Below are 7,002 nucleotides of genomic sequence, written 5' to 3' on the forward strand. Positions count from 1 at the left end.
AGGCAATCATGAGAGTGAGAATGACGAGTTAATTTTGAATTATGGATGGAATTGAATAAGACAATGAATATAAGCGTATGCCACCACAAATACAGAAGGACTGCAGTGAACACATCTGAAAGTTCACTCCAAGTATTTTTTGTATGCTAATGTCTGGTACCTTCACTCCATTGAACACCTTGTACTTTGGTGGGCTAAATGTGAGGTTGTTTTATACCACTTATCTTTTTATCTTTTGATTCATTTCCCCTCTTATAGATTCATATGCACGAAAATGCTACTTCTAGATTGCCTTGGAAAATGAGATACCATTCTTATGATTATTACTTATACTCCCCGCATTGTAAGATACATGATTTGACTTCACTAATGACACTTCTCAATCGTATTGTTTGTCGTCTTTCATGAATTGGAGTATTTTGATTGCTGTCACTTAGTATGGATCGATAATTAAATTTTTTTTTTTCTATCATTCGCTAGTCAACAATGGTCTTCGAATAAAAAATACTTCATGACTGCCAGTTCCTATTACTTGATTTAATCGAACGTTCCCTTCCAAGTTGATGGCATATTTGTTTTTCCATATTAACGTCAATAGGAAGCTGTTGGTAGCAATGATCTTGTCACAGATGTGTGTCGTTGGTAAAAAATCTATGTGATCGAATGCCAAAGTGTTTCTTATATGAACGCATTACCTTATGCATACTTCAAATACATTCAATGATAGAACAATTTCTCCAGTCAAAGCTTCTGTCATTTATTATCACCCTTTGTTAGTTGCCAATATAATTATTCCGTTCGAAACTAAAGTTGATGTCTTTGGGGAAATATTTATATCTTTATAATCTCCACCATAGGGAATATGTATTGAATTTGTTCAAAGTTATTCTGGTGCCGGGTTAATCTCCTTCATTCCATGAGCCTTCCTTTGACCTATCACTCAAACTATATTATTCCTTTACACATTTCAATTGGTGACTAGGCATTCCTTGCTAATTGTTTTTATGTTCTCTACGTCCCAACAATAATGAATATGTTGTGGCTTTTGTCCACAATTATGTTTGTAACTTTCCTATGGTCTTGAATAGGTTCAATCATAGCTTAAGCATGTATGCATTTTTACCCTAACACTCTTTATGTATTCATATAATGATCCTTATGAAATGTTCTTCATTCCGCTCCATGCTCTAGACTGAGATACTAATGCAATAATTTGATAACTTGGACTGTAATAAACTTATATCTTTGCCATTGTTCACATTCAATATTTCCGCTAGAATAGGATCATCTCATCTACACTTGTCTTCATGCTCGATGTCCTTCATGTTGAGATTGATGTTTCTTATTTCTTCTACTAGATGAATGTCTCCACTCAAATAAATATTTTATGGAATACTTATCCTTTTATTTCTCAGTATCCAAAGTACAATGTTTTTGTTATCTTCCATGGCGTCATTTATGCAGAGGTATTCCTCATGCTGCGTGAATCTTCATGAAATTTTTACAAGCTGCGGATCCTTCTTTTTCAGCTACCCATATGAATTGGTGCTATTCGAATCCAATGCCACCTCCATGTAGGATGAAATCCTTGCCATTTTTTTTATGCTATGCACATTTCGTGGGAGTTTCATATTAGTCATATTTGTCATTTCAGGATACTTGTATAGTTCTAGAAAATGTAAACTCTTCTAATAGTCGAGGAGTGATGTATTATTCTGGCACTTTTATATTATAGGAGTTACGTTCATAGTCTAAACTACCCGCTAGAGAACTCAGAAGAATTCACCGATCAATTGTAGATATAGATGACAAAACTTGATTGGAAACTCCATACAGAAGAGGCCAAGCCCGATATCGGGGATAAACACATTTGATAAGTATACTGTGCAGTTGACAGTAAAAGCTACGTCACTGTGCTTTTCCTCTATGTGTATTGTCTTCTGGTTTTAGAAAGGACAAAATAAAATCTCTATCCAGGCACCTAGAAATGATAAATAGTTATTAATATCCACGCAGTGACTATCTTCGTGCCATATGCTGAAGCTTGGTGTTTGGGGATTCATATAATACAGTTAATTGTATCACTGCTCAGATATATATTCAACAATTTATGCACTAAAATATTTGTAAACTTATTTTACCTCAATTCCAAAAGCTATTCTTACATTTGCAGTTAGTTCTGATACCATGTTGATACCATGTTGAGTAACAATGATTGTCTCTCCAAATGTACTAACAATGCCATTATATTGATTGTGTTCCAAACAAAAATCAAGGCTTATTAATAAGAGAGGAGGAGATATGTCTCTATGATTGATCATCACTAGTTAACATATTAATATGTTAGTAATATAAATAATCATATATATAATATATTATTATATAATATGTATAAAAATACACACACACACACACACACACACACACACACACACACAATATATTATATAATATGTATAAAAATACACACACACACACACACACACACACACACACATATATATAATTGATGCAAGAACATCTTGGGTGTAAGAGCAAACTTGCATCATTCAAAAATATTTTCTTTTTAGTCTTCTATTTTAATAAGAATTAGTGGACAAGGTGGTTACTATTTATGGGAGCTTGCTAATTTTAGTAAGTTTGTCATATGAGCTTAGACTGTTCTCATTTTATACAGGAATGCTCATTTTAGAGTTATAAGCCTACCATAAAAATCTCATTGCTCCAGTTTAACTATCAGAGAAGTTATTGCGGATTTTTGGTGGAAAAATTTGTAGAAAAATCTTCAGGCTCACCGTTGGATGCCTTAGAGCACCCAGATGAGGTCCGAAAACTTGAGGAAAGGGCATTTGCGCCATTTTGAACCTATAGATCAGCAGCTGACATTTTTAAAAAGTGGTTATAATAGCCAATCGACGCAAGGGTTCGAGAGTTATGGACTTTCAAAGTTGGGCTACTTGAAATTCCTAAAATAAATGTCAAAAAAATGTATTTGGCCGACTCTATATGTATTATTAGGGTCTGTCGGCCGTAGGTATTAAGTTTGAGCATCTAGAACCTTCCCAAGTGGCATAAAATTGCCTATTTAAGAAAGGCCCAAACATTTTCTAAGAGAGCTCTAGGTGATAATTCGCAGTTTGTCTTGTAGATTATTGTAATGAAGGTGCCCATGTGGGTTAGCATATTGTACTCGTGAATTTTGTAATATCACATTTGTGGCACAAATAAGAAGTCCATATTTTGTTCTCGCATTTGTTGTTTTTTTGTTTTTGTTATGAGTTTATGGTATTAAGGGGAGCACCCTTCATCAAGTGGTATTAGAGCTAGAGTTCTTGAGTGTGTGGACAGATCGCCGACTATGAGGCAATTCGTACCAAGATCGTAGTTTGGGCTGAGCATGTAGACAAATCATCGATTGTGAGGTAGTTTGCACTAGGGTTTCAGCGGAAGCATAAAAATGCCTCCATGAAGAGAGCATGGTAGAAGAGTTGTAGGTGTTACACCTGAGGGTTTTAGAGCTCTCCAAAGACAAATGCAAGCATTAGAAGAACAAGTGCATAGAGGAATACATCTTCCTGTAAGAGATGAAAGTGAGGATAAGGGCATAGTAGAAGAAAATTTCGAAGTAGAGGTAGTTCTAAACCCAGAGAAAGAGAGGCTTTTAGGGCCATCTTCAAGATTGGAAAAAGGCCTAAGTTTGAAGCTCCCACATTTTTGAGAAATCTTAACCCAGAGGAGCTGATTGATTGGATCAATGAATTGGAGGAGTACATTGAGTATGAAGATATTGATGATCCTAATAGGGTCAAGTTTGCAAAGGTGGAACTAAAGGGACATGCAAAGATCTGATGGCAAGAGGTTCAGTTGGAGCAAAATATAAAGGGAAAGGAAAAAATCACCAGATGGAATGAATGATAGCTAAACTGAAGTGACAATTCATTCCCATGGATTGTGAGCTTGATTTGTTGAAGAAAATGTAAGGGTTGAAGTAAGCGAAAAAATTTGTCCAAGAGTATACCTAAGAGTTCTACCTAGTTCTCATTAGAATTGGCCATACAGAAGCTGATAAGGAGAAAGTCATTTGTTATCTTAATGGGTTAAGGCCAAGCATTCAAGATGAGTTGAGTCTGATTCAAATGAACATTATTGAGAAGGAATACTAGTTTTTCCTAAGAGTTGAGGAGAAACTAAGCAAGAAGTTTGACAACAAGAATAGTGGAAGAGGTTGTTGTAGAAGATCTGGTGGATGATATTATAGTGGCTGTAATGATGATCAAAAGAATAAGGATGAGGTTGGAAGTAGTAGTCGGAACCAGAGGGTAAACAATTCCAATCGTTTCCATGATCAGAACAATAGAGATTAGAGAGGAAGAGACAGAGGACAAGGATCTAGAAGAGGATGCTTCTGTGGGAAATGTTTTCATTGCACAGAAGAAGGACATAGAGCATTTGAATGTGCCTATTGCTAATGAAGGACAGATCGAAGAACAGAAGGCCAGGCTAGAGTTGTACATGTCGATGAAGATTCCAGATCATCACATTCTGAAGATGCTGAAAAATGATAAGTCCTAGTTAATAGAAGAGTCCTACTAAGTGGTGAGAATGAATCTGATAAAAGAAGGAGCTTGTTTTGCACAAGGTGCAAATGTGAAGATAAGTTTTGTGATGTGATCATTGATGGTGGAAGTACTGACAATCTGGTGTTAGAAACGATGGTCACCAAGTTGAAGATGAAGAGGTAGAAACACCTGCATCCATACCATATTGCTTGGGTGCAAGATGACCAAAAGTTCATGGTCAATGAGTAGTGCTCAGTGAAGCTTAAGATTGGAAGCTACTAGGATGAGGCACTTTGTGATATCATACCTATGGACATATGTCATATGTTTTTGGGTAGGTTGTGGCAGTTTGACAGAGATGCTATACATGATGGGTGAGAAAATACCTACACTTTGACCAAGGATGGAGTGAAACATAATTTAAAGCTATTGAAGGAGAAATAATAAAAGGTATGTAGTGCTGCTAGAATATGTTTTTTTGATGGAAAAGAGTTTTTCAAAGGTATGAAGTGTGAGCATATGTGTTTTGCTATAATTCCAAAAGATAGTAAAGATGAAGTTGAGAAGGTGTCTGTAAAAGTTGCATATATGTTGGGAGAGTTTTCTAATATTGTATCGGATAATGTACCTGATGGATTTACCCCAATGAGGAATATCAATCATTGGATGGATTTGGTTCCAAGAACTAGTTTGCCAAACAAAGTAGTGCATAGAATGACACCAACAGAAAGTGAAGAGTTGAATAGACAAGTTCATGAGTTATTGTAGAAGGGGTTGATTTGAGAGAGTCTGAGTCCATGTGCTGTACCAACAATATTAGCACCAAAGAAGAATGAAGAATGAAGAATGTGCACAAATTCTCACACTATCAACAAGATCACAATCAAGTATAGATTTCCATTGCCAATGATAGATGATATTATGACTTGTTTGAGTGGAGCTGAGTATTTCGCAAAGATAGATTTGAAGAGTGGGTACCATCATATTCGTATCAGAGAAGGTGATGAGTGGAAGACTGCTTTCAAGATCAAAGAAGGACTGTACGAGTGGTTAGTCATGCCTTTTAGGCTAACCAATGCATCAAGCACTTTCACGCGGCTCATGAATGAGGCACTGAAGGAGTTTCTGAGTAAGTTTGTCATTGTTTACCTAAATGATATATTGATCTTTAGTAAGACATTAGAGGAGCATTTGATTCATATTCACAAGGTGTTTGATAAATTGAGAGAAGAAAAGTTCTTGATAAACCTGAAGAAGTGCAGTTTTTAAAAGGAGTTGGTGTACCTGGGATTTGTAGTCTCAACAGAAGGTCTAAAAATGGACCCAAATAAAGTGAAGGCTATCCTTGAATGACCTACTCTAAGGAGTGCAACAAAGGTAAGATGTTTTCATGGACTAACTAGTTTTTATAGAAAGTTCATAAGAGGTGTTAGCAGTATTTGTGGACCCTTGACTGAAACAATGAGAGGGGATAGGAAAGAGTTTAAGTGGATTGTAGGAGTAGATAAGAGTTTTAATCTACTAAAACAAAAATTTACCGAGCAACTTGTTTTAGCACTTCCTAATTTTAACAAGATGTTTCAAGTAGAATGTGATGCTAGTGGTACTATACTAGAAGCTTTTATGAGCCAAGAAGGTAGACCTATTGCTTATTTTAGTGAGAAGTTGAATTATGCAAAAAAAAAAAAATTCTATTTATGATCAAGAATTTTATGCTATAATTCAAGCATTGAAGAAGTGGAGACACTATCTTCTTCCTAAGGAGTTTGTTCTGTAAACTGATCATCAAGCTTTGCAATATTTGAATAGTCAAAGAAAATTGAACCAAAGGCATTTGAAGTGGGTTGATTTTTTGTAGAGTTATACATTTGTTTTGAAACACAGGAGTGGGAAGTCTAGTAGAGTTGTAGATGCTCTTAGTAGAAGACAATTTTTTTTGACAGAAATGCAAATAGAGGTGGTTGGGTTCAAAGAACTTAGTAGTTTGTATCTAGATGATCTTGATTTTGGTGAAGCGTGGAAGGCTTGTACAAAATCTGTTACATTTGACACGACAAAGTGGTTGGATTTCATGATCCAGGATAATATGTTGTTCAAAGGAAGTCAATTGTGCATTCCCAGAAGTTCAATGAGAGAGAATCTCATCAAGGAGAAGCATAGTGGAGGATTGGTTGGACATTTTGGTAGAGATAAAACCATAGCTTTGGTTGCTAAAAATTATTATTGGCCACAGTTGCAGAAAGATGTGAAAATTTTTGTACAAAGTTGTAGAGTATGTTAGATGGAAAAAGGAGTAAAGTAGAATACAAGGTTATATCAACCATTACTTGTACCAGAGAAGCCATGGGAGGGTGCCAACATGGATTTTGTTCTTGGATTACGAAAGACAAAACACATGCATGATTCTATTTTTGTGGTGGTTGACAGGTTTTCAAAGATGGCA

The sequence above is a fragment of the Cupressus sempervirens genome, chromosome 3 (assembly GCF_028749045.1).
Source record: "Cupressus sempervirens isolate cs-2001-9-10 chromosome 3, ASM2874904v1, whole genome shotgun sequence".
NCBI classification, from domain to species: domain Eukaryota; kingdom Viridiplantae; phylum Streptophyta; class Pinopsida; order Cupressales; family Cupressaceae; genus Cupressus; species Cupressus sempervirens.